Here is an 18880-nt window from a genome sequence, read left to right on the forward strand (position 1 = left end):
TGTCTGCCTTATTTCACTTAATATTATGGTTTGAAAGTGCATCCATTTTCCTATAAATGACTCAGATTTTCAAAGGGATTATGTTGAATTACAGATCAATTCAATTTGGGGATTGTTGCCATTTTAGGAATGTTACTCCAATTCATAGACATGGACAGTCTTGTGTATTTTCATTTATTTAGATCATCTTTAATTTCTTTCAACAGTATTTTGTAGCTTTCATGTATACAAGTCTTGCATTTTCTTTATTAAATTTAATCCTAGATATTGTATTATTTTTGTTGCTATTATAAATGGAATTGTTAATTTCAGTTTTGGATTGTTCATTTCTAGTATATAGAACTGATTTTTGTATATTGATCCTATATCTTGCCAAATTGCTGAACTCATTTATTAGTTCTAAGTTTTTGTGGATTATTTAGAATTTCCAATCATACCACTGTGAATACAGACAATTTTACCTCTTCCTTTGCAATATGAATGCCTTTATGTCCTTTACTTGCCTGCTTATCCTGCTTAGCTAGAACTCACAGTGTAATGTTGTATATAAGTGGGGAAAACAGATATCCTTGTCTTTTTTCTGATTTTTTCCAAAAATTTTTAACAACTATAGCAGGCATTAGTAGTTGTTCTTGTGAATCTCTGTTTCCTTGGGGCAGGAAAGGAAGAAAAGGAAGAATTTCCTTTTCTTTCCTTTTCCTCTGTGAAGAGGAAAGGAAGCTACCACTATGGTGGCCACAGGAGAAGACTAAGGGCCCAGATGAACACTACCACCTTCCTGGGAAGTAGGATTGGCTGCGAGGTGTACAACTGACCCTGCATGACAAGCAGTGTTGTTCTTCAGTGTAAGATGCAGACACAGGAGGAAAGCACTCACCCTCCCCTGGGGTGTGAAGCCTGCAAGATTTGGACTTGGGTTTATTGCAAACCCTTTGTACCTCTGTTAGAGGAGACTTGTCAGCAAAGGGGAGGATGCAACACCACTGGGTCACAGTGTGGCTTACATCTCCAGTCCTACTCTTCCCGGTATGATAGCTAACAATTCCTATTTTTATTCTTACTTCTGAGTTTTTATACTTAAAAATAATGTTTCAATATAAAATACATATTTTTAAAAAATAGAATTTTTTTTTTACTTTTTCCCACAATGCCTCTTTTGAGTACCTATGTAGGTATACGGAACATTTGTATCTTTAAAAAAAGAAACTATCAAAACCTACATATTGATGATCTTCCATTTCATTTTAAATTCTTATCACTTCCTCACCTAGGAGATAGTTCTCATATATCAAAATCAAGGTTACCACAAAGTTAAAAGAATCGATTGTATCTTTTCTGCTCATGCAGGCTTTTATATATAAATATATATATAAATATATATGTATATATGCTGATTTTATGATAGATAACGGTTATTGTCAACTCATAAGCCATTAAATCCTTTTTTTATCCTAACCAAACTCTACTGTTGTTAAACTTGTAGGTATCCCTATGTAAAGGGAGTCTGATACCCTCCCTTATTCCCAGATGTTAAACTCTTGATTGGTCCCAACCAAACTTGATAATTCACTCTCTGTTATAAAGTATTTACTTCAGAATAAATAGGAGGCCCAGTTACAGCCAATAAAAAGTAGGGGGAAGTTTTCTGGAGGGTATTTGCAAACAATTTTTCCACCCTCATCAAAACAGATGCTCTTCCTGTCTTTGGATATAATTGTGAGAAGTCATGCTTAGAGCTGCAGCAGTATTTTTGCAACTATGAGGTGATAAGCCTGAAAATAAGAGCCAAAATTCCAGTGATGCCAGAGAAGAAAGGTGACAAACTGTCATTGTTAAAGTTCTTATGCCACAAATTAATTAATCCTGGGATTTCCTAAACCTGGACCTCTCATTCTGTAAAATACTATTATATGTTACATGAGTTCATGTACAATTGTGCAGATCTGGCCCTGTTCAAGGCTGTCCTGCTGCTCTGTGTTCACACACTGAGGGTCCTGATGTAGTATTGTGTTTATTAGAAAATGAGGCACTTTTTTCTAATTTGCTCGGAAGCACAGAATTGGCTATTGGAAGCCATGTTTTTAGTCAAATGATCTCTTAATTGCATTGAAAGTACCCAAACTTATGAATAATTGATAATTTGAAATAGGAAGAAAAGTCCAAAGGGGTAAGGATGATGGGAGGTGAAAGGGAAAAGAAAGAAGGGAAAGGAAAAATTATGAGAAAAGAAAAAAAAAGGAAGTCTATGTAAATAGGGAAGGGTAGAGGGGGTGAAGGGCTCACAGATAATGGGGAAGAAATAAGAACCAAGGTACATCATGTACAGGTACAAGCACCCAATGACAAATGTAAACGTATTGTATGCCTAACATGTACCAATAAAAGAACTTAAGAATAAAAAAAAGAAAGTACCCAAACTTGATACAACATTCATCATATTTCCTTGTAGTTTTCTGGTTAGCTTATATATCACTTGATAGTATATCCCATGAGGGAAAGAGGCAATGTCTTGTGATTCAATCTGTCCTGCTGGCACATAAGTAGATGATAATCTTAAAATGCTCAATGACCAATGAGTATAATTTTTATATTATCCAATTTGTGCCACCATGAGCTATGCATGCAAGATGTCAAACATCTGGATACTTTAGAGCATCTGAACGAATGACTGAATAGTTTTTCATCTTAATCTGGATGTTTTGGCATCAAGTAATATAACCCCAAGGTTAGCCTGAAAAAACTGGGAGACTCATTCTTTTACTCTCAGATGTGATGAGATGTTGAACCCTTGCAGATGAGTGATGGCCCTTTACCATGCTGTCATCCTGATGGGGAATTTCCTCCAGGGGAGCAGAAGGCAGCCAAGATTCCTATGAGAGCTCTGCCCTCATACCAGATGTTAAATATATGACAAGATATGTTCTAATGTGTTGTTTAAAGCATGAACCCTAAGAGAATTCAAAAAAGGGAAATTGGCAACAAAAAGCAGTTTTCCTTTATGGGATCAGAGGCATATGACAGTTGTGTAGGTATCAGAGTAATTGCTGACTTTTTTCTCTTCCCTTTCCCATCAAGCGTTTCTTCTCTATATCCCTATTCTCAGATTGGAGCCATAACTTGAAACAAACAAGAGAATTAATCAAATAAGTTTTTAAAAAGAGTGAAAAGCATATTCATCATCTTAATTGTCTCATCGTTGTCTCCTTGTCCCAAGAGTGTTTTGATTTAAAATTTAATGTTAGGTATATTTTAGGATTGTATCATATTATATGTGTATTTTAAATTTGTTAGATAGTCCCTTTCCTTTTTAGGGTTTCAAATTGTATTCTGAGAATTTAAATTCAAGCTTTGAACACCATTTCAGAATAGAAAATAAAAAGTAGTAAAAGAAACTGTTAATAGAAGGCCTTGCTGTTGCAAGTGACACCCCACAACTAAAAGTGACTTCAGTGGGACTTGTAGGTGTGTTTGACTCATGAGTAGGAGCAGCTTTGGTTAGAGCTTCATCCTGGGCTCAAGCAGTGATGAATGAATGGGTTACTCAAAAAGGTGTCATTGTCCAGCCCAGGTATCCTGCAAACTGTAAAAGTAGCAAGTTCTCTGTAAATTTTTTCTTTCATTTATTGTAATATAAGGGCTAACCACCCCACCCCTTCTACAAATACTCAGAAGAGGCCCTAAGCATTTTTACTACCTGCATTGTTCCAACTTCTTTTCTACCATGGAGGAGGTGATGAGTTAATGGGCCAGTGCTGTGTAGAAGAAGGCCTTTGAGTGTGGAGCCACAGAAACCAAGGATTATATTTTTGGCTTCTGGGGACACTGGCTGGGACCAAAATAAACATTCTGTTAATATCTTGTTACGTGTACATATATTCATACACCCACAGAGAAAAAGGCACAGGTAATGTGTGAGACAAGGCTGTATTTCATCTAAAGCCTTGCATTCTTTCTTTTTCACTCAATATTACACAGTGAGCGCTTTTGGAATACTGAATATTTATAACAAAAACAAATCTTACATTATAGCTCTGCTGTGATTTATTTAAACTGATTAATATTGGATAATTAGATTGGTTTCAATATTATGCTGCTGGAGTAAACATTTGCATATAATCTTTACTGATTTCTAAAGTACTATAATAGGAGTTACTGGATAAAAGAGTGTGAGCATTTTTTAAAGAATTTTGCATTCATCTCCTATTCTAATAACAAGTGAAGACAGATGTAGTGGTTTGAAACAATACTTATTTACTGTCTTGCAGTTCTGTAGTTACAAGTCCAGTGGGCTTGGCTGGTTTCTCTGCTTTGAGTCTCCCAAGGCTAATATTAAGGTGTGGGCAGGTCTGTGTTCCTGTCTGGAGGCTCTGGGGAAGAAAATGTTTTCAGGCTCTGTTGTGTTGCTGACAGAATTCAGTTCCGTGCAGCTGTAGGACCAGGTCCCATTTCCTTGCCAGCTGTCAGCCAGGGTGCCTCTTACCTCCTAAGCTCTCTTTTAACTAAGGATTAGAAATGGAGTTGCTTCCTTCTCCCACTGTTGCCTTCCTTTTCTGATATTAAGGGTTCAAGTAATTATAATGGACCCATTTGATAATCACTTTATTATAAGGCCAGCAAATTAACAGCTTTAATTCCATCCACAAAATCCCTTTAGTCTTATAAGGATTGAAAGCCCTAGAGTCCAAAATCCACCCTACCACAGACATGGTATGTATTACCTTCTAGAATGTTCTGTATGTGTTTATATTGGCTCTAGCATTGTATAAGACTTTGTGTTTCCTAACCCTTTCCTCAAGTATCCATCCTCTTATTAAACCAATGACTATTACAATAACAAACTTCACATCTGATGAGTGAAAAGAGATCTCCATGTTGTTTGAATTATGTTCCTTAGGTTGTTCATGAAATTGAGTTTTTAACATTTTATTTTATTAGTATGTATTTGCAGTATATGATGTTTACATTCATCTTAGGTAGCAGGTACATGTACTTAACATATCCTGATTCTTTTTATTCACCTTCCCCTCCCACTCACCTCCTTCCCTCTGTCTCTAGATTCCCTTTTTCCATTTTCATTACTATTGTTATTATTTTTAAGTTCACATTTGTGACATACAATGATTATGTTTATTCTAGGTACTTGGTACATGTACTTGACACATGTTAAATCCCCTCCCCTCTCTCCCTTTACCCACCTTCAGTCTCTTGGTTCCCTTCCATTTCACAAAATATCTCTCATAATGGGACACTCCCCAACTATAAAGAAAGACAAATTTGAGGTATTTGTAGGAAAATATATACACCTTGGAAACATAATGTTATGTGAAATAAATCAGACACTTAAGCTTAAATACTGTATGATTTCTCTCATTTGAGTTACACATAGTACAAAGAAAGAGCAAAATCAAAGACTGATAAAAGGGAATTTAGAGAAATCAATTCACAATTACAATGCAGTTAAAAGGTAAATCAATCCACAGGTAATCAATGTACAGTTACACAGTTAAATATATATTCACAGATTGAGCAAAGACCTATATTACATACATAAAGTTCATTAATCTATGCAGACAGCAGTCTGGGTGATGGGAATTCAATGTTCATGTTTCTCTGCTCCATAGCAAAATGTGGAGGAAGAGAAGCTATCTATAGTGGTGGGAGCCAAAGCTATGTCCAGCAGCTGAACTGACCAAGAAGTGATTGCACTTAATAGTAAGAAGGTGGTCACCAGAACTGTTTCCATTCATATTCTGCAATGTGCTTTTACACAAATCCCAGAAAAAATCCTGTCTTTGTTTTTAGTATCCTGTGCCAAATATGCTATGATATATTTTACAGACTATTTCTCTCTCTCAAATGCATGCACACACACACACACACACACACACACACACACACACACACACAGTGGTGCCAGGTTGCTTTCAAAACAAAGGATGTAAGAACCAAAAAATTTAACTATAGGAGATTGCTAAAGAAACATATTGAGAAGACAAAGCAAAGTACAGCAGGGCTTGTTGATGGACTGTTTCAAACTTGGTAAAATAAATACATACATGAAAGAAAAGTCCTACAGTATTTTATATATAGATGGCTCATTTCATTAAAACAGTTATTGTATTTTTTTGTATTCAATTCAGAGAGACCAGGGAATTGGATTTTATCTACATATGTAGAGATGACTTGGAATAGTTAACATAAAGACAATGATTTCAAAGCCTTTCTTTTGCTTTGTATAGACAAAGTAAATAGAAAACTTGTCCAAGACCATTATACCAAACTCTGCTGACAAATTTTCAGATGAAGATTCCTAGCATGGTGGTATTTTAGGCATACATTGATTCTTTTAGCATTTTGTGTCTTGTTACAGTGTAACTCATTCATTAATGGATAATATCATTTAACATAAATTTGTCTTGACTTTGGAAAAAGGGCAACCAAAAAGTGTGCACAGTAGTGATTACCTATGCAGTGGATGAGTAGTGATGGAAGCGCACTTCTCAAATAACATTGCATTTCTGGAACTGTTCTATTTATACATATATGTTCAGTTTGTGAAACTGTGTACTTATGATATATTCACTTACCCAAATATCTGAAGAAGAGTGAATGGCAGTAGGGAGAGGTGGTTACATTTCAGAATAATTTTTAGGTGCTACAGGTCTCTGAAATTTCATGTTGTCAGTACCAGAGGTTATAGAATTGTGGTCTGTATGCCAGGTTTAAACTCATAGATATATTTGGCCCACAGGGTTAAACAAAAATTTAGTTGTGAACCTTTGAAAATTGGGGGGAATCTACATCAAAATCTACTTGTAGACTTCTTTGAAAAGTTGGAAGATCTTAAAGAACTAACCTTAATATTGCTACATGGCAACAATCTTGAGGAACAAAGTAGAAGCTACTGTCTGCACACAAGGCATATATTACACTTTTGCATGGTCTCTTGCATTCACTGTAATCTCACTGATGAAATGTATGCCTTCTATTACCTATCAGCCAATCAGGTTGAAGGTGCAACTACTGTATTCTGAAACAATTATAGTATATCGCATAGATCTGTATACTGGGGAGGTTTATAGAGGTTTGTAAATGTGCAATGTGGTTTACAGAAAACACAGAAGGATGGATTTGGTTGTTACTTGGTTAACTACACCAAGACAGACAGTACAAGTGCAGAATCTGTCTTTAGAATGGTCTGGTAGAGACAGACAAGGCCATCATCACAGCTCACCATCTGAAGACCACTAGGTATTTCTTGTGGACTAAAGTCAGAGGAATGAATTATAAATGAAACCATGTGTTTGGAACAACCATAAAAAAAAATGGAGCTACCATATTCATTTTCAGGTTGTAGCTATAGTCTCTGTATGTATTTATGTATTTAAATGTATATATTTACTTATTTTTATGGTGCTAGAGATGTAGTCCTTTTATTAATCACATCTCTAGTCTCTGGGATGTAAACCTCACTTACTCATTAAGTGAGGCAAGACTTAGAAGCCCTGTGCTTTGTGCTGAAACTGCCATGAGCTGCCAGCCCACACCACTCACTCAGAACAAGGTGGGGAGATGGGATGACCAATGAAAGAGTGTCAGGGGAATCAGCCTGCAGACCCCTGCCATCAAAATCAGCCATCCAAAGCCACACTAAAAAATGTTCTTAGGTCCCAGTTGTTTGTAATACCTGGAAGGCAATTAGGGGTCTGGGAAGTGCAGACCACAGCACACATGTTGGTCATCAATGTGCTGGCAACGGCCTTTTTCACACAGTTTCTAGCTGATGTGTGAACAGGTCCAAGCCCTGTCTAATTTCAAAGAGGGTGGGTGTTAGAATTGAGCAGATGCCTGTAGATGTGACTGGAAAAGTTCTCAAGTCATATGAGTCCTAGAATTTGCTTTAGTTTGCTAGATATTTTAGAGCTGATGACATTTTCAAAGGCCATCCACATGGAGTTGGTATTCCCATCCCATCTTTATTTTAAAACACTGTGGATTTTAATACATATTTTTCACACATTTGGGCCCTACACTTTAAGCCTAAATTGAGCTGTTTCTAAGTGGTTCTAGAGTTTGGAAAATCAAGTGGTCTGCGATAAGCCTGACAGAATTCCATTCTGTAATTTGTGATGTTCTTTTCAAGCCATTGCTGGGGTGGAATGAAAGAGGCTTTATATAAATAAAACTCTTAAAAACGAAGAGGCTTAACAGCAAAGTGTAGACACTTGATATTCCCTAGGTCCAGAAAAAAAATAACCTGAGAACTGAATCACTTGCCCATGACCACAAAAAACAGGTAATAGCACAGATGAAAGTAGAACCTCAAGCTTTTCATTAAATTGGACTCTCTCTTGCAAAGCAAAAAAAAGTAAAGCAACAAACTAAGTAATCTGGGCCAAGGACTCTTAGGAGTGTGTTAACAAGACAGATATTTCTACAGAAGTGAAAAGTTCTATCAAAATACAAATATTTGCAAGTATCTACACCTTTGGTGTCAAGTATATAACAGTTATTGCTTATTTTTTTCTGTTTTCATATCTGGGTTAAGTGCCACCATCCCCACATTAAACAACAACAAAAATATCCTACCTCCATCCCTTTCAATAGCACTTCTTATACTGTGTAAAGGTGTTATTCGTGTCTTCACCAGACTCGAAGCCCTGAGGGTCAGCAGCATTGCGTGCTAGAGGAAGGTAGCAGCTACTCACAAAAATTGATTGTTAGATTTTCAAAAATTTTGTAAGTCAGCTCACAGCAAACAAATTGACAGCATGAAGTCAATCTTGGTATTTATACTATGAAAATTGGCAAATGGTATAAATCAGGATTCTTCCCCTGTTGTGTTGAACCAGTTTTCAACATTTACCAATGTACCGCTATTCAGGCACCTTACTTGTCTGGCTCACTATTCTATTCTCAATTGTGCCTGATACATAAATGATGCTCAGTAAATATGTGTTGAAGGTATGAATGATGGCTGAATGGAAGAACAATGAAAGCATCTCTTATTTTCTTTCCAATCCTAACTTCCTAGAATTCATTTATAGCTGAAAGGAAACTTAGATTTATATATAAGTCCCTCAGTAAAGACTATAGCCCCTGGGAGAAACTGAAAGCCCTTGGAGATGAGCAGAAATGAATTCCAGCTAGGATTTGAATCTGGATCTGTCAATATCAGCTATGAATTACAGGCAATTCATCTTTCTTCTCTGAGTCTGTTTCCTATACAATTTATGGTGTTAAATAATGTATAATAAAAAATATAATAATAAAACATGTGGTGTTGTAATAAGGGTACTGTTATGTAAGGCGCCAGCCCACAGATATATAATTGGTGCTAAGTCACTGTCTTGAACTCATAGCTCCAATACCACACAAATTTTCCCACAGGCTCAAGACAGTCCACATTGTACGTTAGCTGTAATATACTCAAATATCCTAATATTATCCAAAATTATTTGCCAACCTATTTTTGTTTGTCTTTTTATCAAGAAAGTACATTTCTGAGTACAAGTTTTTATCTGTCTAGTTTGCTGCTTTATCTCTAAGGCCTTGACCAGTGCCTGACATACAAAGTGACCTTTGAAATATATTCCTCAAATGAGTAAATGAATAAACAAAGAAATCAATAAATGATACTTCTTAGGTAACTATGGTCCATAGGCCAGATTTATCCCATCACCTGCTACTGAAAGTAAAATTTTACTGGAACAGAGTCAAGTGCTTCATTTATGAATTGCTATAGTGTCTTTTATGCTAAAACACCAGAGTTGAGTCACTGCAACAGAGACCTATAGCCTGCAAAGGTGAAAATATTTACTATCTGGCCCTATATTGTAAGAATTTCCTGACCCCTGATCTATAAAATAATCTCTGAATGGTATTGATTTAAAGCTCAGAAAATTGAGGAATTTTCTCAGCATCACTAAATAAATTGGTGGTGACAGGGGAGGACAAATGGATTGCAGGCCACTAAGCATAACATCCTAGGACTGGGAAGAAAATGAGGATGGCATCAGCCATCTCTCCTCTAAGCAAAACATCTTCTCAACCTTCCCACAGAGATGAATATCTGAACCTTTTCAACATATCTCAACACATCACATTTTTTTCTGAGTCTGGACGATGATTATATTTTTCCATAAGATTTTTTCACTGACTCCATAGGAAAATACACAAATCTTTCAAAAGACGGGTAAAGTTTGAGATGCAACAGCATTCTAGAAACATACTTGGCAGAGCTCCAACATTCCTTGTGGCAGCAGTATCTAATTATTGCACTAAACTTTGAGAAATCTGATATTGTCCAAATAAACTCCAGCTGTATTTTATGACATACAGCTTTTTAAAAAACTAAAATCCTTTTTTATATGGAAAAACCCTTGTCTTACAGTATTTGGAGTTAACCAAAGATACAGTCTAATACAGTGTTATAGCTTAATCTAGTACAAATGTTGGAGCAAATTGAAATACATTTTAGATAAAGAATCCTCTGTGTAACACAAGACAATATTTTCTGCTGCTTGTTAGTGGGCAGCAGTGGGAGGGCTGATGCTCTTGGCGTAGTCCTGGGGTGGTGGTTCCACTTTCCAAAATAGCAAACTGTGGTGGCTATTGAGGTGGGAAGGAAGGAAGTCTCAAGTCAGATAGTCATGGGATCACTCACTAGACATGTGAACTTGGGCTAATCCATCTGTACAATGGCAGAGCACTAGAGTATCAATCAGAGTCATGATAACCTCAAAATTCAGAGATGCTACTGGCTGTAAAACTCATCACCAAAGCAGCATACACAAGTTCTGCATACATAGTCAATTGGAACTCAGTTGTATGGTCCTATGTAATCTCAAGAGAGCGTGGTGACCTTGAAGGGAAAGGCAGTGCCCAGGAGATGTCAAAGGGGAGTAGGTGGTTTGTGATCCAAAGCATGTCTCATATACAGTAGGTCACAGGCTACTGGAGGGTTCATCCTGCTCATGCCTATGAAGTACTTGGCATTGCCCAGCCCACGGTAGAGCCTTTATGAATGATAGGTACCTGCTGCTCTACTTAGGGAAATGAGATGGCCAGTCACAGGTACCCACTGACAGGGGCAACGGGTGCTTGGCTTCATAACCCTTTATCTTGGGGGAAGGGAGAAACTTCCAGCCCTCAGCATCTGTTACCCACCTGCAGAAACAAGTACTTCCATTTTATTTATCTTTCCCTAAGCAACAAGCAGAAATTCTTTTGTGCAGCCTGTCAAGTCTGTTTATGTTAACTCTGGGGCTAGATACGGGAAGGGTCCAGATAGCAGTATATTCCTGAAAGAATTAAAGTCATCATACTACAGTGATACATGCATACCCACGTTTATACCAGGGCAAGGCACAACAGCTGAGGTCCAGAAACAGCTTACCTGCCTACCAACAGATGAAGTTTACAAAGGTGGTATATATACACAATGGAATTTTATTTAGCCATAAAGAAGAACAAATTCATGTTATTTGCAGTTTATTAAGTGAAATAAATCAGATGCAGAAAGTTAAATATCGTGTGGTTTCTCTTATATGTGATGGTGGGAAACGGAGTCAGAATTTTTGGAGCTAGGGAAGAGGAACAGAGAAAGAAGAGGAGAAAAAAAGGATTGAAAATGATCAAGATATGATATACATATGTATTGACACCTCAAAACAAATGTAAATATTATGTATCACAAACATACCAATAAAAAAGAGAAAAAACAATTATTATTTAGTAAAGTCACTAAATTGACCAAATAAGAAGTGAATTTGTGTTTATGATAACTGCAACTCTTCTTCATACATGCAGAATGACTCTAAAGCATTCAAGAAACTTTGACTGTTACCTCAACCTTTGAGAAAAGGCAGATCTGAGAACTTAGATTTAAATACCATTTGGACTTGCACCAATTGAAGAAAATTAACCCTAACACTTCTTTACATTGCTATCTCCATTTGCAAAATGAGGAGTATTTAATTCTCCCCATAAGTGTGTAGTGACAGTGAAATGAACTAATGCCCCTACTTATCTGGGACCTGATACATGGTAAAGATTTAATGAAGGTGGGTAGAGTAGCTGGATATAAGGTCAACACTCAAAAAACAATAGCCTTCTTATACACAAATAGCAGACTCACTGAGAAATTAGGGAAACAATTCCTTTTACTATAGCATCCAAAAAAATGAAATATCTAGGAATCAATCTAACAAAGGAAGCAAAAGACCTCTACATTGAAAACTACAGCACCCTGAAAAAGGAGATCAAGGAGGATATAAGAAAATGGAAAAACATCCCTTGTTCCTGGGTAGGAAGAATCAATATAGTGAAAATGGCCATACTTCAAAAACTGCTATATAGATTTAATGCAATGCCGATTGAAATTCCAACAATATACTTCACAGAGCTAGAGAAAACAATCCAAAAATTCATTTGGAACCAGAAGAGACCTAGAATAGCAAAAGCAATTCTGGGCAACAGAGACATGGCTGAGGGTATCACAATACCCAACTTGAAGCTATACTACAAAGCTACTGTGATAAAAACAGCATGGTACTGGCAAAGAAACAGACCCAAGGATCAGTGAAATAGATTGGAAGATGCAGAAACAACTCCAGACATACTCAGCCACCTCATCTTTGACAAAGGAGCCAACCACCCTCATTGGAGGAAAGATAGCCTATTTAATAAATGGTGTTGGAAAAACTTGATTTCAACCTGTCAGAGATTAAAACTAGACCCATATCTATCACCATGCACTAAACTAAGATCAAAGTGGATTAAAGATCTAAATATTAAGAAAGAAACACTAAACTTGCTGGAAGATAAGTTAGGTAGAACTCTTGAAGGCATTGGCATAGGAAAAGACTTTATGAACAAAAGCTCAGTAGCACGGGAACAAGCACAAAGAATCAACTGGGATCTCATCTTATAAAAAGGTTCTGCATGGCAAGAGAAACCACCAAGAGAGCTAACAGACAATCTACAATGTGGGGAAAAAAAATTAGCAGCTGTAACTCAGACAAAGGGCTACTATGTAGAATATATAAAGAACTGAAAAAAAATCAGACCCCCCCAAATTCAAAAACCCAATTCAAAAATGGGCATCTGAAATGAACAGACATTTGTCAGAGAAAGAAGTAAAAGCAGAAAATAAACATATGAAAATATGTTCAACATTACTAGTCATTTGACAGATGCAGAATAAAACAACCCTGAGATTCCACCTCACCTCAGAAAGAATGGTTGCTATCAAGAAATCAACCAATAACAAATGCCAGTGAGGGTGTGGGGAGAAAGGAACCCTTCTCCATTGTTGGTGGGAATGCAGACTGGTGCAACCACTATGGAAATCAGTGTGGAGATACCTCAAAGAACTAGGGCTGGAGGTCCCATTTGACCAAGCTATTCCTCTGCTGAGTATTTTCCCAAAAGAATTAAAAGAATCATACCACAGAGATATATGTGTACTCATGTTTATTGCAGCACAGTTTGTAATAGCTAAAGCTTGGAAACAGCCCAAGTGCCCATCAACTGGAAACTGGATAAGGAAGATGTGGGGTTTTTTTTATAAAATGGAGTACTACTCAGCCATAAAGAATGAAAAACTAGAGTCATTTATAGCTAAATGGATGCATATTGAGGCCATACTCTTAAGTGAAATAAATAAGACACACATATGTAAATACCGAATAGTTTCTCTAGTGTGAAAAACTGAGAGTGTAAATAAAGATTAAAAGGATTAATAACTAATAATTGATACTTTGAAATAGAAAAAGGTCCAAAGGGGTAGGGTTGGTGGGAGGACATGGGGAAAGGGAAGGATGGAAAGGAAAAATTATGAGAAAAAAAACAAAATGGAAATGAAGTATGTAAATAGGGAAGGGTGGAGGGGTGAAGGATGCACAGGTAATGGGGAAAAAATAAGAACCAAGATACATCATGTACAGGTATAAGCACCCAATGATAAATGTAAATGTATTGTTTACCTAAAATGTACCAATAAAAGAATTTAAGAAAAAAAAGATTTAATGAAGGTGAGCTGTTGTTATTGTTAATTATTAAAAGTCATAGTGATGATATTCTGATTTTTAACACCAACTAATCAAAGCTGATGAAAATTTTCATTTCTTAGCCGATTGTCATAGTGTCAAATTTCCTCTTGCCCTTCCATATCAGCAGAAGGAGAGATGGAATGATTAATAACATTCTTGATTCACCTAAAAAGTAAAACATCTTTCTCCTATTTTAGCAAGAGCAGAATACATTCTGTCAACTCTGGCTATCTGAATTATTTGCTTTGATTTTATTTAGAAATTAGAGTGGCTGGAATTAATTTTTCTAGGTCAGGTAATTCATCTAAAAAAATCATTGGATTTCAGAAGTTTGCCCCTTAATTTTTTCCTGTATTTGAGAAGGTCAACAGTAGTATTAGCTGTAGAGATAAGACTATGTGAAAGAACAAGACATGTCTTGAAGCACGTTCTGCATTCTGGGCATATTCAAGAATGTAAATTAGTACAGCCACTGTGAAAGTCAGTGTGTCAGTTCCTCAAAACATGACAAATAGAGCTACCACTCCTTGGTTTATACCTGAAGCAATTAATGTCATCACACTATACAGACACCTGCATAACTATTTTTATTGTGGCACAATAGCCAAGGTATGGAACCAAACTCAGTGCCCATTAACAGACAAATGAATAAAAACTGTAGTATATATAAACAATGGAATATTATTCAGCCACAAGGAAGAATGAAACTCTCATTTTCAGGAAAATGGATGGATTTGGAGATCATCATGTTGAGTGAAATCAGCCAGATTCAGAAAGACAAATATTACATGTTATCCCTAATAAGTGAAATCTAATAAAGATTTAAGAAAGTAGAAAAAAGAAGCAGAGAAAGAGGAGAAAATGCTCAGAGAAAGGAAAGAAACTTTCTGGACCCCTCACCTATCCTAACCATTCCTAGTCACTTCTGACCTTCACTGCTGTTCTCCAGGAAAGCAGTCGACCCTTCAGGTAGACATTACAATTGTCCTTTGTTGCTTGAACTAGAAAAGTACACTTTACTCCACCCCAGTTTTCTCTGTAAGAATTTAAAATTCACTTGTGCATTCATTCAAAAACATTTATTGAGCCTCAACTATGTGTTAACAGTGAAAAATGGTCACTGTCTCCTTCCCTTTTAGGACTTATTGAGTCTAATAGAGATTGCTACTTGAGCAACTACAATGCAATAAGTATTATGAAAAAGTAACACGAGGTCCTAAGTGAGTACAGATCTAGGGAAACCTGACCTGGTCTGAGGATTGGCAAGGGAAAGCAAGGCTCCACACATAACATACTGCACAATTCCAGGGTGCACCCATTATGAAGTAGATACTAAATATATGTGCTTGTTTTCCTGCAGTTGAAGCTCACATGTCTTAAGGAAAAGACACACTTTTAATATGCACAAAACATTTTATGGACTAGGAGGGTCCTAAAGAAAAATCTCTCTTGAAAGACAATATATGACTTCATAATTGAAGAGTTAAAAAAATTAGTCAAGTGAAGGAAAATAGAAATTTGCTCCAAGCAATGAGGAAAAGGTTTGCTACAGTTAGAGCTCCAAGAGCAATACATGGCCTAGGAAGATGCTGGAAGGCAGACTTCAGCAGTGACACCTAAAATCTATAGCACATTGAGGCGATACTCTTAACTGAAATAAATAGGACACACATGTGTAAATACTGAATAGTTTCTCTAGTGTGAGAAACTGAAAGTGTAAATAAGGACTGAAAGGTATAATACTGTGAAATAGGAAGAAAAGGGGCAAAGGGGAAGGGGAAGTGGGAGGGGTAGGGGAAAGGAAAGAAGGGAATGGAATTAATATGAGAAAATGAAAAACTGGAAACAAAGTCTTTGTAAATAGTGAGGGATGGAGGGGTTGAAGGGAGGGCAGGGGAAGGGGGAAAAAAAGAGAACCAAGAGAGATTATGTAAAGGTGCAAATTTCCAATGATGAATGCCATTATATTGTATACCTAAAATGTACCAATAAAATCTATAGCACTTTCTCATGTACTAGGCACTTTTCTTTTTTTTCTTTCTCTCGCTCTCTCTTTTTTTTTTTTTTTTTGGTACCAGGGATTGAACTCCGGACCTTGCACTTCACTTGCAAGGCAGGTGTGGCACCACTGAGCTAAATCCCTGGCCCAGTAGGCACTTTTCTAAATTCTGTGCATGTATTCAGCCATTTAGTCCATATAACAAACTAGGAGGTAGGTGCTATTATTACTCGTATTTTATAGGCAAAGAACTAGAGAAAAAACAATAAACTGAAATATAATGCCACATAGCAAATGACAAAGTTTGGATTTAAGGCCAGGACATCTTGCTCAGTAATTTAAAGTCTTAACCAATGAGGCATGTTAAGACTAGATTATTGAGGTTCTTCAGAGCTTCTTTGCATGTTATTCTCAAAGGAACCTACTTAAAAGCTATTAGAATTAGTAAGCACATTTAACAGTGCTACTGGATACAAGCTCAATATACATGAAACAGGTTGAGCATCCCTAAACTGAAAATCTAAATCTGAAATACTCCATGATAGAACATTTTGAGTGCCAACATGACAACACAAGTGGACAGTTCCACACAGCCTCATGTCATAGGCCATAGTCAAAGTGCAGACACACTAAAAATATTGTATAAAATTACTTTCAGGCTATATGTATGAGGTGTATATGAAATAAAAGGAATTCTGTATTTAGACTTGTGCCCCATTCCTAAGATATCTGAGTACATATATGCAAATATTCCAAAATTTGAAAAAAATATCTAAAATCTGAAATACCTCTGATTCCAAAGATTTTACAGAAAGGATATTCAATCTGTAATTGTATTTTTATATAGCAATAACAAATAGCTTATAAAATTGTTTTTTAAAATAGTATCATCAAGTGCACTAAAGCTACTTTCTCTAACCTGAAAGAGGAGCAAGAAACTAAGAAAATTCCTGTTGAGGTGAATGGTGCACTGCACTGCACTGCAGTTATTCTCCAAAAGACTAGAGCAAGACAGAAGGTAGGAAGAGGGATTCTAAAGAATGCAGAAAGCTGAAGTTGTGAGTGCAGAATGAAGAACTCTCCAGTGACACCAGAAGGTCGCAGCCAGACTATAAAGCACAATAAGATCTCTCATTACTCAAAAAATGGTGGCTCAGCTATAAAGCATAAAGGATCTTTCAAAAGATGCTAAGGGCAAGATCTTAATCTTTGCTGAATTGAAAATTCTAAGCTGGCACTTAGAACATTTGAACCAATAGTGAGCTGAACCTAATTAAAATATCAACAAGCCAGTTGTTGATAACTGTAGTTTAACTACAAATTGGATTCCTCAGTCTCCCTAACTGGCAGCCTGTCAGAAGAGGTGGCATGGCCTTTGCTAGAAATTAATGTTATTTACTTCCAATTATACTATCTTTTAACATATAAAATGTTGAGACACAGAAGGAGCAGAAAATGTCAAATGCCCCATGTTCAAAAGGGAAAATATACAATAGAATCAGATACAGAATTGCATGCAATGTTCCATTAAGGTGGAACTTTAAAATTATATATATATGAATAAAATGATTTAAAGAGAACTAAAGTTATATGGAGTGTTCAGGCGTTAAATTATAGATTGTTCTATAGATTCAATATAAAAACAAACCAAAATACTGGCAGGTTTTTTAAAATTTGACAAGCTCATTTTTAAATCTGTGTGTATAATTCAAGGGACCAAGAATAGTGAGGAGACTTTTAAAGAAGAAAGATGAGAGAACTTGCTTTACCAGAAATCAAGACTTATTGTTATGCAATTACTATAGTGAGTATCTGCACTAGAATCAATTAACTGAATAACAGAACAATGTCTAGAAAGAGACCTACATGTAGGGGACATGTAATTCATTACATGAAAAAAAAACCCTTCTCATACACTAGTGGATATGGTCAATTAATTCAGCCTTTTAGTGAAAGAGTTTTGCATTATCTAATAATATTAAAAATACACATTTTATGATACAGCAATTCCCACCCCTCAGTTTATACATAGTATTGCCAAGTTCACCAAATAAAAATATAGGATGCCAATTAAATTTAGATTTCAAATAAAGAAGAAATAAATTTTATTCTAAGATGTACAATACAATATTTTGGCTTTATTTACAGTAAAAATTATTCATTGTTTATCTGAAATTCAAATTTAACTCTATGTCCTGTATTTTATCTGGCAACCCTAAATATACTCCAGAGAAATGCAAGCACACATTTACCAGCAGGAATGTATAAGAATATTCATTGCATTATTTATAATCTCTAAAATCGATAAGCTGCCCATTTCTATCAATAATAGAAAGGAAAAGTAAATTGTGACATATTCATACAATGCAACACAATACAACAATGAAAAGAGTTGAACACTAGCCAGACTCAGCAACATAGATAAATCTCATTAACATAATGTTCAGCAAAGGAAACCAGAGACTAGAAGCATACATACTATAATTTCATTTATATGCAGTTGTAAAAGTGACAAAGTAAACTATATTTAATAAGGTATGCTTAGATAGTGAATTATGAGGAGATTTTCATGAATAATGCAATACTGTGATAACCTGTCCTTGCATTTCATCATCATAATGATTCAAAACATAGATGAACAGTCCTTGGTTCATGTGGACTTACACCTATTTTTCTGATCTATGTATTGAGTCTTTTAAAGTTACCCTCATTAAGAACTTAGAGGAAGTAGGTCTACAACTACTTCCTGTGCATGCTTTCTTAATAAGGCTCATCTACAAGTCTAAGTTTCTGCCAGGCCTCCTTCCCCTTTGGTTTCATACTTTCT

This window comes from Heterocephalus glaber, unplaced genomic scaffold (genome assembly GCF_053883595.1).
Source record: "Heterocephalus glaber isolate CG9 unplaced genomic scaffold, H.glaber_assembly_v1.0 deba00001463, whole genome shotgun sequence".
Taxonomy (NCBI): Eukaryota; Metazoa; Chordata; class Mammalia; order Rodentia; family Bathyergidae; genus Heterocephalus; species Heterocephalus glaber.